The sequence below is a fragment of a genome, unplaced genomic scaffold, assembly GCF_019419815.1.
Source record: "Pyrus x bretschneideri cultivar Hongxiangsu unplaced genomic scaffold, Pyrus_bretschneideri_v1 Contig26, whole genome shotgun sequence".
NCBI classification, from domain to species: Eukaryota; Viridiplantae; Streptophyta; class Magnoliopsida; order Rosales; family Rosaceae; genus Pyrus; species Pyrus x bretschneideri.
The window spans coordinates 1977258-1994984 of record NW_025999568.1 but is presented as its reverse complement, the minus strand read 5'-3'; the positions used below and the strand labels follow the sequence as shown (position 1 = coordinate 1994984).

Genomic DNA, 17727 nt, shown 5'->3' with positions numbered 1-17727 from the left:
GTTATGGATGGTGTAGAATGATGTGTTTAGGATAGGGATGGATGTAGGGGACTTCAAGGCTTATTTTTGGGCAGAAAATATGAAGAATGGTGAAGTATGGATGTGTTATAGAGAGGGGATGAATTTCTGGCGTGAATGGTGAATGAATGAATAGTTTGTGGCTGCAATGGAGGTTTATTTATAGGTGGATGAATGATTAAAGAGGGAATATGCCAGCTAGGGAGAGAATGTGGCTGCCATCATGAAGAGTGCATGGATGTGGCTGAATAATCACATGGGAAAGCATGTGGCTGAATGGATTAAAGAAGGAATGATGATGGGAGAGCATGTGGGTGACAGCTAGGTTGGTTGGTGGCTGCAATGGAGGTGTGGAATGATGATGGGAGAGCATGTGGGTGAATTATAGAATGGGAAAGCATGTGAGTGACAGCTAGGGTGATTGGTGGCTGCAATAATTTCGTCCATCCTCTTGGCTCCAAGCATATGATATCCATTCCAAGCTCTAATTTGCTCCAAAATGCTCCAAAATGCATCCTTTTGCATACCTTGCCCTTAAATCCTGAAAATACATAAAACTAGCTTAAAAGACTACTTTACTAAGGAAAAACACTTTAAATGCACAAGACAAGCTAAACTAAGGTGCATAAATATGCTCCTATCAAATTCCCCCACACTTAGCTTTTGCTAGTCCTCGAGCAAAACAAAACGATAACAAACAAACAAAACGACACTAAACAAGTAAAACACAACCTAAACCTTCCAACAATCGTCTTAGGGATTTCCAATGCACATGACATGTTAAAAATCATTATTCCCACAGATTTTAGCCATCTTTACACTCGAGCAGAGGCTTAATCATAGTCACTACTTACTAGTTCACAAATAACCACTTAAAACGATGTTTTGAATGTAGTAACATGCCTTAGAGAATTTGCTCAATTCCTTACAAGATATGCACTCAATTTTCACTCAGATTTTCTAACTACACACCTTAATCTAGTTATATGTGAGAAGATTAATGAAAACGAGCACTCACATATATATATCACAAAAAAAAGCAATTTCTGGAGTTAATAAGCATGTTTAGATATGATCTCATAAATGGAATGCTACGACTTAGATGCGAGAACCAGTGACACCATATGCTCATACCAACTTCAAACTCCACAAATTGAAATGCACAACACTCAAAATAGAAGTCAAGGGTTGTAATGGGGCTTGGGGTATTGGTTAACAATGGAAGGATAAAGGAAAACAAAGGTTCTTAAAGCAATAGCAAGCGAAGTAATGAAATTGAGACTTAGAACTCACTTTAAAACACAGAAATCAACTTTTAACACAAAGGGAAGATCTAAGCAACACTCAGGGCCATATTCAACATTTTGGACCCTTTCTTCAACTACCACAAACATGTGAACTTATTTTCATTTATTTCATACTCTTTTTTCTTTCTTTTCACAACTTTTTCTTTTCTTTTTCTTTTTCCACGAAATTCTTTTTTTTTTTTTCTTTTCCACCCGTGCCTATGGCACACTAACTCACATGAAAACTACTTCCCCCACACTTGTTTTCTGCCATACATTAATCAAAAGGAGTTCAATTCAAATCATGCTTTGCTATGCTTCAAGAATAAGGGTGTGGATGGTCCTAATCTAGGCTAGGTGAGGATAGTGTGGGTTAACAAAGAACGTAAGCTTAACAAGGCTCAATGGGGTTAACTTAAACATATAATGAAGTAGAATACACGGCAATTTGGCTTTGGTGGTGGTCACTACACAACTTCTTCTTGAATATGTGTTATGCAAATCAATAACATGCTTTGAATGAAATGGGCATGAGTTCTAGCATTTGGAACTAAATGATGAAACGCCTTCTAAGTAGTAACCAAGCAAAGAATAATGAGATCATGCAACGACTTTAGAGAACAAATGCACAGATTTTAACTCTCCAAATAACGTTTAGGCTCAAGTCTCACAAGGTTGTAGCGTTTGTTTGAGTTCCTTCCTTCAAGCATGTTACAAAAACCAATTTTTCTTTTGTGATTGCATGTGAAGTCATACATTATAACCATAACCAAGCATATACCAAGAGTAAATCAAACTTTTCTCCATGTTTATAACTCTTTTTAACAGTCATGCAATTAAAAACCAAATCCTCATCATTGTGTTGGAAGGTACCCTAAGACACAAACACACAAAAACGACTCAAAACACTCTTTTTAGGCTTTTCAAAACATGTTTTTCAAATTTTTATGTGATTTTCGGAGTTATAAAATAAAACACACTAAAACACTCCAAATCAGCTTAAAAACATTTTAAAACAGCAAGGAACAACACTTGAAGTTATGGGTGATAAAATCCAACGAATTTGCATCAACATACTTAGTTACCCCCCCCCCCCCACACTTCAATCAAACATTGTCCTCAATGTTTTAAGCTTAAAACCACACTAAACACAAGCAAACACAAAAACAGCAACTAAACTCATTAAACAGGGCAGAATGTAAATAACAAAGAGAAGAGTTTAGGGACGCAAATCTGGTTATGGAGTGTAAATTCCATCTTCTCCTTGGTGATTGCATTAAGGCTTGATCTTGAGTTTGACTGGAAGATTTTCTGGTTTCTGGACGGTCCGATGAGTTGGCCGTTCAAGAGTCCCTAGCTCTCAGTGTTCAGTGTGCGGGCTCTGTGTCCAACATGGGCCAACGCCTACTTGCTCGATCCCGTCAAGTTGAATCATTGATGGCGGAGGTGGAAAATCTTAAGCAAGAGATCAAACAACTTAAGCACGAGAATAGAGGTTTGCACGTGCTTGCAAATAATTATTCGACAAGCATGAAGAGGAAGCTTGATCAGCTGCAAGAATCTGAAGGTCGAATTCAAAGTGACCGTCAAAGGCTTGCGGCTTTCTTCCAGAGGCACCTTTTTCCTGCGTCATCTAGCGTTCCACCAAATACTGAGGCCTCGAATGATCTAACCTGTGCATAACCTACCAATTCCAGCACCATCCACACCTTGCCGTGGCCTCCCCTTGCATTTCCAGCTTTCCAACTTTTTTTTTTTTTTTTTTTTTGTACTCACTTAGAATTTCTCGGAGATCAATGAACATGCTTTGTTTTATTCAGTGTATTGGGTTGCCTCCCAAGTAGCGCTTTCTTTTACGTCTTGCAGCCGGACGATGCCACATTGATCAACCTTCATGGGAACCCACGGCATAGTGGGTTGTCTCCTCCACATTATGTTCCACAAAGCTCTCGTAGTAAGGCTTCAATCGATGCCCATTCACCTTGAACTCTTGACCTGTTTTGAAACTACAAACTTGGACTGCACCATGAGGAAAAACATTAGTAATAACAAAGGGTCCAATCCAACGTGAACGTAACTTACCCGGAAATAGACGAAGACGAGAATTAAACAACAACACTTTCTGTCCAACAGAGAATGACTTGGTGCGAATCATCTTATCATGAAAGGCCTTTGTCTTTTCCTTGTAAATGCAGGCATTCTCGTAAGCTTCATTCTGTATTTCCTCAAGTTCATTCAATTGAAGCTTACGATGAATTCCCGCATCATCTACATCCATGTTGAACTTCCTCACGGCCCAATGAGCCTTGTGCTCCAACTCCACAGCTAAGTGACATGGTTTGCCATAAACAAGCCGAAAGGGGGACATTCCTATGGGTGTTTTGTAGGCGGTCCTATACGCCTACAATGCATCCTCTAACCTCAAGCTCCAATCTTTTCTTGTTGGCCCAACCGTCTTCTCAAGAATCTGTTTTATCTCCCGATTCGACACCTGGGCTTGCCCTCTTGTTTGAGGATAATAGGGTGTCGAAACCCTATGTGTAACGTTGTCTTGAGCATTGCCTCGATCGTGCGATTACAAAAATGTGAACCTCCATCACTTATAAAGACTCGAGGCATTCCAAACCTAGCAAAAATGTTAGACTTCACAAAATCTGCAACCACTTTGGAATCGTTAGTCCGGGTGGCTTTTGCTTCCACCCATTTGGAAACATAATCCACCGCCAACAAGATATAGAGAAAACCATGTGATGAAGGAAAAGGACCCATAAAATCAATTCCCCACACATCAAATATTTCAACAAAAAAGATAGGTGTTTGCGGCATTTGGTCCCTTGCACCTATATTTCCCATTCGTTGGCAACGATCACAAGTTAAACAAAATGTTCTAGCATCTTTAAAGATTGTTGGCCAATAAAAACCACATTCTAACACTTTAAGGGCAGTGCGTTGTGTGCCAAAATGCCCACCACAAGCATAAGTATGACAAAAGGTTAGAATCGAATTAAACTCACAATCATGCACACAACGACGCACAATCTGATCTGCACAAAACTTCCACAAATATGGGTCATCCCATACATAAAACCGTGCCTCTTTCTTCAACTTATCACGTTGGTGCCTAGCTAGGGTACTTGGAACACGTTTTGACACCAAAAAATTGACCAAATCGGCATACCAAGGTTCACATACCTTAATGGACAGCAATTGCTCATCAGGGAAAATCTCTTGGATGGGTAGGGAGTCCTCATTGGACACCAAACGACTTAAATGGTCAGCCACTTCGTTCTCACTCCCTTTCTTGCCTCGAATTTCAATATCAAACTCTTGGAGAAGAAGCATCCATCTAATGAGTCGTGGTTTAGCCTCATTTTTAGTGAATAAGTACCTAAGAGCTGCATGGTCAGAAAATACAATCACTTTAGTGCCAAGTAAATATGAACGAAACTTATCTAAAGCAAACACAACGGCAAGAAGTTCTTTTTCCGTGGTAGAATAGTTTAGTTGAGCATCATTCAAGGTCCTAGAAGCATAGTAGATGGCGTGGGATTGCTTATTCTTCCTTTGACCCAAAACAGCCCCTATTGCATAATCGGATGCATCACACATGAGCTCGAAAAGCAACGTCCAATCAGGTGGAAGGATGATAGGTGTCGTGGTAAGCTTGTGCTTGAGAAGCTTGAATGCCTTCTCACACTCCTCGTTGAACTCAAACGTCACTTCTTTTTGTAGGAGACGACATAAGGGTTGTGCAATCTTGGAGAAATCCTTGATAAATCGCCTATAGAATCCTGCATGGCCAAGAAAAGAACGAACCTCTCTAACCGAAGTAGGAGAGGGTAAGTAACGTACAAGATCTATTTTAGACTTATCAACTTCAATTCCTTTTTCAGAGATGATATGACCCAAAACTATGCCTTGTTTAACCATAAAATGACATTTTTCCCAATTTAAAACAAGGTTAGTTTCCACGCATCTTTTCAAGATTAAAGTAAGATTATGCAAGCAATCATCAAATGAGTCCCCAAAGACACTAAAATCATCCATAAATACTTCAATTATCTTTTCAACATAATCTGAGAATATACTTACCATGCATCGTTGAAAAGTGGCTGGTGCATTGCATAAACCAAATGGCATACGACGATATGCAAAAGTACCAAATGGACAAGTAAAGGTGGTTTTTTCTTGATCATCCGGCGCTATGACAATTTGATTATATCCCGAATAACCATCAAGAAAGCAATAAAAAGAATGACCGGCTAACCTTTCAAGCATTTGATCAATGAATGGCAAAGGGAAGTGATCTTTCCTTGTTGCGGCATTTAGCTTCCTGTAATCAATACAAACACGCCAACCGGTCACAACACGAGTGGGTATAAGCTCTTGATCTTCATTCTTCACCACCGTGACTCCGGACTTCTTTGGAACAACCTGCACAGGTGACACCCAACGACTATCAGAAATAGGATATATAACACCACAATCAAGCAATTTTATAACCTTCTTTTTCACTACTTCCAACATGGGTGGATTAAGGCGACGTTGAGCTTCACGAGATGGCTTGGCTCCCTCCTCCAAAAGGATACGATGCATGAACGTGGTGGGACTAATGCCTTTGATATCCGCCAAGGTCCATCCAATGGCAGATTTGTGCTCCTTTAACACCCTTATCAACTTGTCTTCTTCTTGGGCCGTGAGTGAGCTTGATATGATGACGGGTAGTGTTTGATCTTCTCCCAAGAAAACATACTTCAAGTGACTAGGTAAAAGCTTTAACTCAAGTGTAGGTGGCTGCACAATTGATGGAAGTAACTTGTTAGTCAAAACCGAATCCAAAATTGAGAGTGGAGACTTACCAGAGTGTGAGGGCAATGACTTGAGGGCAGCAACCATTTCAATCACTTCACCACAAGCGGGCACGGCGATATGGTCAGATTGCATGCCGTGGGTTGCAAGAATTCCCCCACCCTCATTTCTTGCTCCTATGCCGTGCACTAAGGCTACATTGAGTGCATCTTCGTTCATTTGATCCAAATGCACCTGTGCCAACGAATCCACAATGTCAATAGCAAAACAAGAATGGTCCTCAATTGGATATTTAATGGTTTCAGAAAGATTAAAATTAATAATGTCCCCATCAAACTCCATGGTTAATGTTCCCGTAAACATGTCTATCTTTGTTCTCGCTGTTTTCATGAATGGACGGCCTAGTAAGATTGGCAATGATGGAGCATGGCTCGAATCCTCCATTTCTAAGACATAAAAATCTGCAGGAAAAATAAGATGATTGACCTGCACTAAAACATCCTCAAGGACTCCCTTGGGATAAGCGTTAGAACGATCGGCCAATTGAATTATAACGCCATCTTGTTTTAACTCACCAAGGTTCATAGATGCATAAATGGAATATAGCATGACATTAATAGAAGCACCTAAATCTAACATGCATTGTTCAAATCTAGTGTTTCCAATTATGCATGGAATAGTAAAGCTCCCTGGATCCTTACCCTTTGGAGGTAACTTTCGTTGCAAAACCGCAGATACATTTTCACTTACTTTCACAACTTCCTTGTTTGAAATTCTTTGACTAGTTGTGCATAACTCTTTTAAAAACTTTGCATACATGGGCACTTGCTTAATGGCATCAAGTAAAGGAATGTTTACTTGGACTTTTCGAAAGATATCCAAAATGTCCTTTTCGCTTTCTTCCTTCTTCGATTGTGCAAATCTGCGAGGGAAAGGAACATTGGGCAGATTAGTGTTCAAAATCACAACATTTGGGACAACATTACCTGAGATGGACGGATGGGAAGGCTTAGATGGTTGCGGCTTGGGTGGTGCTACACTTGCCGTGGGGTAGGATTGCTCATCTTCTTCAATTTGTATCTTCTCATCTTCCTTGTTTTGGGCAGATTTATGTGCTTTGCTTCCCACTTCTTTTCCACTTCTTAGGGTGATAGCTTTTGTAGATTCGAAACCACCCTTTGGATTGACCACCGTAGTGCTTGGTAACTTACCATTTTCACGAAATTGTCCCAAAAATTCAGCCATTTGTCCCATTTGCTTCTTTAGCTCATTAACCTCTTTTGCTTGGTTCTGCATTCCCTGTGCCATTGTAGTTAATAATTGATATGTTTTATCATCATTCATAGACGTACCTGAGTTGGTTTGGGATGATTGTGCTTGAGGAGGTGGTTGTGGTGCCATTGGCCTTGGAAAGAAATCCCGGAGTTGTCGGAATCCACTTTGTTGGGCAGGTTGTTGTGCATCTCTCCATCTGAAATTTGGGTGGTCACGCCATCCTTGATTGTAAGTATTGGAGAAAGGATCACCCCTTGGTTGGTTTTGATTCCCGTAACCCACGGCATTGGCAGATTCCCACCCTCCATTCTCAATTAATTGAGGGCATTGATCAGATTGGTGTCCTTGAATGGAGCATACACCACAGATTGTAGCTCCTTGCGCTCTGGGGCCTTCAACAAACTGCGACAACATAGACGTAAGGTTAGCCATTTGGGATTGTAACTCAGAAATAGAACTTACCTCATTTACATGATGTGGCCGTGGGGTGTCTCTCTGCCCAACACCTTCATATTGTTGTGCATTGAGTGCTCGATTAGCAATGAGAGTTTTGGCATCCCTGGGTGTCTTGTCCACTAGAGCTCATCCCGCGGATGCATCCAACATTTGCCGTTCAAGTGGTAAAAAACCTTCGTAAAAATATTGAAGAAGTAGCCCCTCCTTCATTTGGTGATGTGGACACAAAGCAACAAGAGTTTTAAAACGTTCATAATAAGTTGGAAAAGATTCACCTTGGCTTTGTTGAATTCCACTAATCTTCTTGCGAAGAAGAATGACTCGTGATGTCGGAAAGAACTTCTCCAAGAAGGCTCGCTTCATACTCTCCCATGACGTGACAGTTCCGGGAGCCAACTCATACAACCAATCCTTGGCCTTCTCCAACAAAGAAAAAGGAAAAGCCTTCATCTTCAATATGTTGCTGTCCACATTCACCGGTGTCATACTTGAGCATACTACTTCGAACTCCTTTAAATGCTTATTGGGGTCCTCTATTGATAACCCATGGAACTTGGGTATATGATGTAGCAAACTGGACTTCAACTCAAACTCATCGGTCTTCTCAGGGGCTGCATTGGGGTATTGGATGCAAAGAGGGGCTGCATTGGCCAAACCCGAGGCAGAAAGCTCCTTGATGGTTTGATTATCCGCTGCCATGGTTGGTACTTCCTCTTCAAACTTTGCCGTGGCCTCCTCTTCAACCTCAACTTCTTGCTTTTCTACTTCAGGTTCAGGACGAGGAAGATTAGACTTTTGCAATTTCTTGTTCCTTCTCAAAGTCCTCTCGAAATCGCCGTCAAAGTCGGAGATATGCTCACGAACAGGTTGTGAGCTACGGGTCATAAACTAGTACCTACACACAAGAGCAAACAAGATAAGTAATCAACTTAATAGACTCGGCACAAGTAAGAAAATAAGTTGCCACACACGGCACAAAAACAAAACATATACACACGGTGCAAAATTTAAAACAAAACAGAAACCAAACAATTTAAACAAGACTCAAGACAAGGGATTAGCAACTTTGCTAATCCCCGGCAACGGCGCCAAAATTTGATGCGTTAAGAATGTGACACACAAATTAAACCCTATTTGACAATTGTAGTAATGATGTAAGTAGGGATCGTTCTAACCGGGGATTAACTAGGGGTGCTAAACACTTTAAACTGACTCAAATAAATAAAACTAACCTTTAAAACACTTAACTCACTTAACAAAAACTCAAAATAAGTCCACAAGACTCCAAATACTTAAAAACACAAAATAAGATAGATTGTAATGACTAAGACTAAACAAAATATGGGGGGATTGAGGTTTTGACGAAATTAAACTAAAATGCACAGATTGCAATTAAGGGCAGAATGTAAATATGAATGTGATGAAAATATAGATGAATGCTAGCTAGAAGGTTCTTCTCCACACATGTTACACTTGCATACAAGATGATTTTCGGTTGGTCTTTTGATGAATTATGAAACTCAACACCCCGGGTTAATTAGGTCCGCTTAAATTAACCGTCAAGTTCTCCTTAAGTTAATGAATTGGATGGTTTAGCGCAACGCAATTCACAACATTCTCCAAAAGTCCTTTACGTGAAAAGCACAATAAAGATACAATCAAAGATCATTAAGCATCATGAAAACTATAAGTGTTGACGAGGCATTCGTTACTATGATGAGCATGAAACTAGTGCCAAGAATTCATTTAACGCGATTGTTTATAAGCAACCTCCACTACTTGTGAATACAAGTTCATAACTATTAGGTGAAACTCACTTATATTCTAGCGTCACATTCATGCATGAAAATTAAGCGTGCACTCTCAATAAACATACATAAATAAGTTATCAATCAAACAGTTAAACAAATTGAATCCACAACTCATGAAATTCCAACCAAAGGTAATCAATTCATATTGCAAGCATAAACATGGTTTCGAATCACCCCCTAGCTAATGGAGGGTTTAGTTCCTCATACGTACAAGACAAAGATAAGTAAATTTAACCATTGAAATCAAGGAGAGAAAACACCTAAAAATTCCAACAACTCAAACTTGAATTGTATGAACGTTTAGGCCCTCTTCTCCTCTTCTTTGTTGTGGCACAAGGTCTAAGGACAAGTTTTGGGGTGGTATTTGTATGGAGGAATGGATGTGTGATGGTAGGGTAGTGTTTTGGAGGGATGGGGAGTGGTTGGAGTGGCTGCAATGGAGGAGAAAATGCTGGAAATACTGCAATGTTATGCACGGCAAAGGCTTTTGTTGCTGGAATGGAATGGTATGCACGGGTTGGGGTTGTTGTTCTGTGAAGTGTGAATGAATGCATGGTTTTATAGGGAGAATGGGAGAATATGTGGCTGAATGATTAAGATTGCATGTGGCTCTATGATTAAGAGTGCATGTGGCTGAAATAATAAAGGGAATGAATGGAAAAACAGCTAGGAAAAGTTGCTTAATGATGAATGCATGTCACGGCTAGGGGAGTGAATGATTATGGGTGCATGTGGCTGAATTATAGAATGGGAAAGCATGTGAGTGACAGCTAGGGTGAATGATGATGAATGCATGTGGATTAAAGAGGGAATATGGAAGAGAATGTGATGCAATGATGAAGTGGGAAAGCTGGAAATGCAAGGGGAGGCCAAGGCAAGAAGGGAGAGAATAAGAGAGAATGGGCTAGGCCCTTTGTTGTATGTCCTAAAGTGCATACAAGGCCTTCAATTTCGTCCAACACTTTGGCTCCAAGCATAAGTTATCCATCCTTAGCCCAAAAGTGCTCCAAAAGGCTCCAAAATGCACTTTTTTACTCCTTTAGCCCTTAGAACCTGAAAACATACGAAAATAACTTAAAAGACTTAAAGAACTAAGAAATAACAACGTAAATGCATAAGAACAAGCCAACTAAGTTGCCTAAATATGCTTCTATCATTTTTATCTGATTGTAACCAGCATTCCCATCCATGAAAGATAAAACTTTGTATTTAGCAACCGCATCTATGGATAGGTCAACCATGGGCATGGGGTATTCATCTTTAGGCGTGGCTCCATTAATGTTTCTATAGTCAACACAACATCTAACTGCTTTAGTTATAGCTTTTAAAACAGGTACAATGTTGGCCAACCACTCAACATATTTGGCAGGCCTAATAAATCCGGCCTTCACCAGCCTTTCGATTTCTTCTTTGACATTTTCTTCAATTTCTGTTGACATCCTCCGTGATGCTTGCTTGACAAGTTTAAATCCCTCCTTAATAGGCATTTTGTGTTCTACCAAGGTTGAATCTAAGCCTAGCATCTCGGTGTAATGCCAAGCAAAACATCTTTATATTCACGCAGAAGATCGACAGTCCTTACCCGATCCTTGGTTTCCAATAAACCACTGATCTGTATAGTTCTTGGATCATCCTCAGTCCCCAAATCAATGGTCTCCAAAGGATCTTGTACTTCTGGGACCAGTTTGTCAAGGTCTGCACACAAAAACTCAACCAACTTTGGATTCTTGGGCAAATCATCTGGCCCATCTAGATCATATATAAATTCAGCCATTTGTATGGCTACTTCTAACTCTTCCCCAAAAGATCCTTCTTTACTCACTCGGTTGCTTGAAGCCTCTCCACTCCACTTTTCTTTTTCCTCGGCTGAATTTTCCCTTTCTTGTTTCCTCTCTCCCATACACCAACAATTTTTTTTATTAAGGACCTAACTGCAACTACTTGGTCTTTCCTTTTCTTTTCTAACATTTAATGGTGTTGGGGAATTGGGATGATAAAGGGCCGATCCCATTCTTCCCTTGTAAGAGATAACCCTTGCTCTAGAAGCTTTTGGGCCGTCAGCTTAGTTAGGCGGGCGTTCTTATCAACTCCTAAACATTGAAGAATCCCAACACTAGGATTGTAAAAGTTGGCTGTAAGGAAAAATGGCCATGATTCGGCCTCTACCATCTCCCAGAACCCAGGTCCTATTTCTTCTTCTTCATGGTACACAACCACTTGTTAATGTAAGGTACATGGCACAAAACGACTTTAATGAATCCAATCTCTACCTAGTAAAGCCCCATAAGTGGAAGTACTGTCTGTAACAAAAAAAGGCCAACATGCTCTGTTTCGAACCCAAATCAACCTCTAATTGTAGTATCCCATGAGTCCTAGTGATAGCTCCCGAGAAACTAAAAACTGTGACATCTGTGGGGATAAGATCTTTTTCACCTCTACACATTCTCTTCATTTGCTTGTATGGCAAGACATTGACCGCAGCCCCTCTGTAAATTAAGACCCTCTTGAAGGGTACTCCCTCCAAGTGAGCAGTTACGTATATAGGCTTGAGATGGTTGGCCAGGGCCAAACTCGGGCAAAAGAAGGCCATTTTGTCCGAGTATATTCTCTCAGGCTTCTTCATTGATTGCTCAAGCAAGCATACCTGGCTGGGCTTTTCATGTCCTGCTTCTTCGACACTAACATGCGCCATCGTAGGTTCTGTAGCCAACTAATCACCTTCCATCGTGAGAGGTTGATCATGCTCGGAGCAAAACATGGCTGATAAAACATATGTCATGTTTATATGGAAATTGCTGGGTCCCGGTAAATCTTTCTCCTTGCGCCTAATGTGGTTCATAAACTCATCCAACCAAGCCTGTGCTTCTTCTGGCAGCATTAGTTTAGGCAATCCCTCCTCTTGAGTTATGCCAAAGTTATGCGCATGCACTAGGCTCTCATAGAGAGAATCAACGAGCAATTGTAAGGGTATCCTTCTCTGGAGCGAGATTGTTCCGAAACAAATTGGCTTCAGGCTCCACTTAGGTGTCGGCATCATTATCATATCTTCCTGAGCTCTCTTCAAGATTCTATACTTTCCAAGATGGGGGCTATGTGGTACATGATCTCATTCCCCTTCAATTTTACTATTTTCCTTGTTCACCTCCTTTTTACTCCTCCAATGAGGTTAATTTATCCCTTCATGAGGTACATTTTTGAACTTTACATTCTTCAAGGTTTCTGAAGTAGTGGGAATTTTCAACGAGTTCATGTGGGCCCTATGCTGCCTTTGAACTCTCCTGGTCACGGAGGGTCCCATCTTTTTAACAGGCCTTCCATCTCATCCGACTATATACCATCTTCCCCCAAGTCGGGCAAGATTCTTCTTTGTGACCGGATTCTGTGTTCTTCCCTTCATTCTAATATCTCCACCGGCATAACTTAGCTGGGGTAGCCTCACATCCACCAACCTTGGAGTCTTGGCATCCTTATTCTCCACTTCTTCTGAAGCTTCATAGTTTCTGAATACTTCTAACAAGTTTTTAGGCTAAAAGTCTCTCCCCAACATCTGGAAGACGTTCCTAAAGGTTTCCTTCTTAGTTATCCTTATGACGTTCACACGATTTTCATGTTCTTCCTTCTCCCTTCTCTTGATCAGCTCCTGACCAAGGAGAGCTCTTACTGCTGGTACCTCTAGTTCGCATTCACATTGACACCTGATGCATAGTACTACTCATTTGATTATAGCAGTTTTAGGCTTTTCAGGTAGCTTGATAGCTCCTTCAGTTGGTCTCTCAATTGGCCTCATTTCTGCTCTCACTTCCCAAGTGGCTTTCCCTTTCCCTTTCTCTGCCCATGTTAGGTTGATTATGTTTACTGGGGTCGGTATAAAGGGATCAATATCAATCATTGTATCAGTCTGTGGCTCTTCTAGCAATAACTTTATTTCTGGCCCACACTGCCCCTACTATTTAATGAGAATAAAAAGGGGTCAGGCAACTCTACTTCTTGGATCTCTTCCAACATTGGCTGATTACTTCCGGATTCTTCCTTGCTCTTTCCTTTATTCCTCTTCTCCTCAAGTAAAGGAAACAAAGGAATAATTGGCTCCTCTACAGGGTTGGCTTCTCTCATCATTTCTCTAACACGGTCATTTTCAGGGGTAGAATATTCCAAATTTAACCTTCTTTGCAGATTTCCTGTTAAGGAACAGAGTTTGCTTATTCCTTTTTCATTTCTAGAGAGTTTTTCTCCATGCTTTTCAAGACAACCATCATTGTAGCCTGCAGGTCTTCATTTGTGACCCTCGCTCCTGATTTCTCAGAAGGAGTCAGGCTTTCCATCAAGACAGACCCTTACAAGTCTTCGAGGAGATTTTCCATGCTAGATCTTGGTGTACACTAGGGTGTTTTCTGCTCTGTCTTCCTCTTGAAGGTTTGTTCTTTCATTTATCTTCTTGACATACAAGACTTATGGTCCCACGAGGCATGCCAAAGCTATGTTTGGGCAGGAAATCTCGTTGGGAAAGGTCCCTAGCACGATTACACAGCTCCGGAAGGAGTTGGTACTTTGGTTGATTGTCGGACTCCAGCTTGCCGAGATGCTGTAAGATGAGAACAAAGTTAGTTCTGAAAGATGCCTTTGTGGGGCCTTAGGTGTAGGCCTTGAGGCTCACAATCAAAACTAATTAAGTGCTTAGGCGTGCCACTGCCATCTCAGTATGGCAAATGTAGAACAAATGTGTTTAAGCCGATTACTTGCCCCCTAAGTTATTATGACTTATTATTAAAAGATTGTCGTAAATGGGTTAAGTCTACATTAAATTCTTTTCTATGCCTTCAGATCAAGGACCTTTAGTTGGTTATCTTGTATGCTTAAAGGGTAAAGGTCCAGATCTGATCAGGTCATCAGTTTAATTCACATTTAGTCTTCTTATGACGGTAAAACCATTAAGTGAACCAGATCTGAGAACTAAAAGAACTTTGGCTTATCAAAAGACTAGAAATGACTTAAATATATATTGGGGAATACATCATAACACCAGATCTATTAACTTAAAGACAAAACAAAGAGAGTCGGGCAAGATTTCACCTTGTCAGGCAAGGTTTAAATGTCTTGCGGTCTCTTCTCTTTGTAGTTACAGAGGGTTGAGTACATAAAGTAGGATGAGTGGTGAACAGGTTTACCTAAGAGAATCGATACTACAGCATTTAGAAAAGGCAGCAGAGCTTTTACACTAGACAAAAGGTGTCTTTTTAAGGGCAGTCTAAGGCTAAAAGGGTACAGAATCTGGACAAAGCACAACTTTCTGGGTATTTGCTTGACTGAGAGGCAAGTTGTATGTTTGTTTGTTTGATTGGTTGAGTGTCCTTGTCTCTGGGCCCTCTTCCTCCTTTTATAGGCGAATTAACCCAACTGTACCATTTCTGTTCTTGCCCGAAAGCAACTGAAGGGTAGTGAGTCATCAGTATTTTTACATGTTCTGCCATTCAGAAAGTGCTTTTGGGCCAAGAGTAGGTGGACCGATTTCCATCAATTGTCACTTCCCTTGTAAGCACCCAACCCTTGCATTAAATGGGGAGCCGCATATTGTCTCGAGATAGGTATCTGGGCTTGACCTTGCACCTCGGGCAAAATCTCCTTTATTGAGTTCTTTTGGGCTTTCTTCTCTTGAAGCCCAAAGTTAAATAATAACCTAAACAGGTCTACTTCATATTTATCTTCCTGCACGCAGGGACGAAGCCATAAATCTGTATGGATAGGGGCATTGTTAGACAACGTCACAAAATAAAAAGCTAGAGAATTTACTAAACAAATACGTATTTATTAATCCATAAGATTTTTCATACAAAATATTACAATATCCCTCGACGCATGTTCATGATTTGAAAGCGTTGCATGATAACTTCATTACCAATACCATCAAATATCTCTCTATATAAAAATAATAATGTTATCATTCATCTATTTATCTCCCATCCGATTTATCAATCAATTCTTCAGAAATTTCATGGCCGAAAATGCTCTTTCAACATTGGCAATTGCAATTGAAAGAGTTAATACTAATGTCACAAACAAGTAAACATGTTATACACCTTACTAATGTCACAAGCATGTACATTTTTTTGTTTGCCAATAAACTGAGTGGGGGCATCTACCCCCTATGAGCCCAAAGTGGCTCCGTCCCTACCTGCATGCTTACGAATTGTGTCCTTTCTCAACATTGGCAGGCATAGAGCATTCTCATTTCTCTTCTCTGAAGGTGAATGTGAGGAACTCAATTCTTCAGAGACTGTAGACTCACATGCTTTTCTACAACATTATGTGGAATCGAAAGAGCAATTGGGCCTAGCTCCAGCTGCCATTGTTGTATCTCGACAGGAGTCATATAGTTCTTCATCTGCTTTGAAATCTATGGACTATAATAAGCAAATAAGGCCACAATCTTATGCAATTGGTTAGTTCTCAAGTAAAAACTACTCAACAGTTTTTACTGTCTGTTCAATAATAACGAATATCGTTATTCATAACCCTTTTTTATTTTGAATTGTTTTAGCTGCAAGAATATGGAAACATGCTGTTTTGAAAGAAAATAAGAACTCGGACTTCAGTAGAAACCCATACCAAGCCATTCTCATGGCAAGAGATTCCCTAAAACAAAGAGAACAAACTGCATAGATGCAGGCAGAGATACAAAAATTGGATGATGAAGTGAATCAATTGAGGCAAAAAAATGAAGATGAGAAGCTCACCATTCAAAACTTGGAACTGACATTGATAAAGCGAAGGCAGAGAGCATAAAAGTGCTGGCGGCTACCAGAGGCACAGTCATCGTATAGAACTACGCTTGAAAAGATGATTCGAGATTCTATGCACCAGTAAGATTATAAAACAACAATCTGAGTAGAAGGATTTGTCATTTTCAATCTTTTCAGTTTGTGTTTTACGGACTAATTCATTGATGCTTTTTCTCTTTGTTTTTTCTTAAGGTTCGTCATCTATAAAGAGCAATTGAGACTGAACCATGCCACAAGTAGTGCGCTCATGGCAAGACTTGAGTCACAAAAGGCAATCTGCGATGCATCGGAGAAGGAACTTCATAAGAAACACAAAGAAAGAGATGAGTATTAGCTGAGGAGAAAGACAGCACGACGGTTCTTTATCTACAAGCAATCAAGCCAAGAATGCCTTTATGTAAGGAACTAAAAGTGTCTCTAGAGGAAGAACAGAAGGCATCTGATGCTGCTTTATCCCAGTTTAATGAAGACGATAGGAGAATTGAACTATAAGAGGAACTGGAAAGACCGAAAAAACGATTGTCTATTGACAACCTCTGGGAGCAGGCCAGATACAGTGTTTGCATTAGAGGATAAGAGCTTGTTATAGAATCAAATGCGGAGATTGGAAATAGAAAGGAAGCACAAATTTCAATTTCCTGTCATTCAAGAACCAGAGATTGTGGAAGATGAAGAAAGAAGGAAAAAACATGGCAAGGGGAACTTAGAGAAGTGGCTTCAGATTCTGTTGGACAGTTCTCCAGAAGAGTTGGATCCTTAAAACGAAAGTGCAAATGAAAAGCACAGGGCCGGTGATATAATCAGTCAAATTGAAGGAAATGCAAATGAAAAACACAGGACTAGTGATATAATCAGTCAAATGAATTTGAAGTACCTGCAAGGGGTCAAGAATGTGAAGTGTCCACAAGCTGAGGTTAAAGGTGTGTCGAGGCAGCATTTAATTGTCCAAGAGAAGGATGACAATGCACATCAAGTGCGTACTCCTGTTAAGCCCCTTAAGGGGGTTATTAACAGGAAGAGTTTTGAAGGGAGGAACCAGAGTAACGGAAAGGAAGAAAAACTTCCAAGGTCTGAGAGTGCCAGAGCCTTTCGACGAATCCCATCTTCTCAATCGATAATACTGAGCATGAAAAAAGGTGTTGACTGTATACGGAAGAAGCCATGGTAACCAGTGATGACAATGAAAGCTATGCTATGGGAAACAGGTTTATGAAGTCATCCATAAAGACAATCAAGAAAGCAGTGAAAATATTCATTCTTTTTCTTCTCCATTGTATTCCTTACAAAATTTTTTAG

The 17727-nt window shown here is 40.3% G+C and overlaps 1 pseudogene; it reads left to right on the top strand.

Annotated features, from left to right (window-relative positions):
- The window catches only part of LOC103935386, a 28841-nt pseudogene extending 12076 nt beyond the window's left edge, over positions 1-16765 (top strand).
- The last annotated feature ends 962 nt before the right edge of the window (positions 16766-17727 follow it).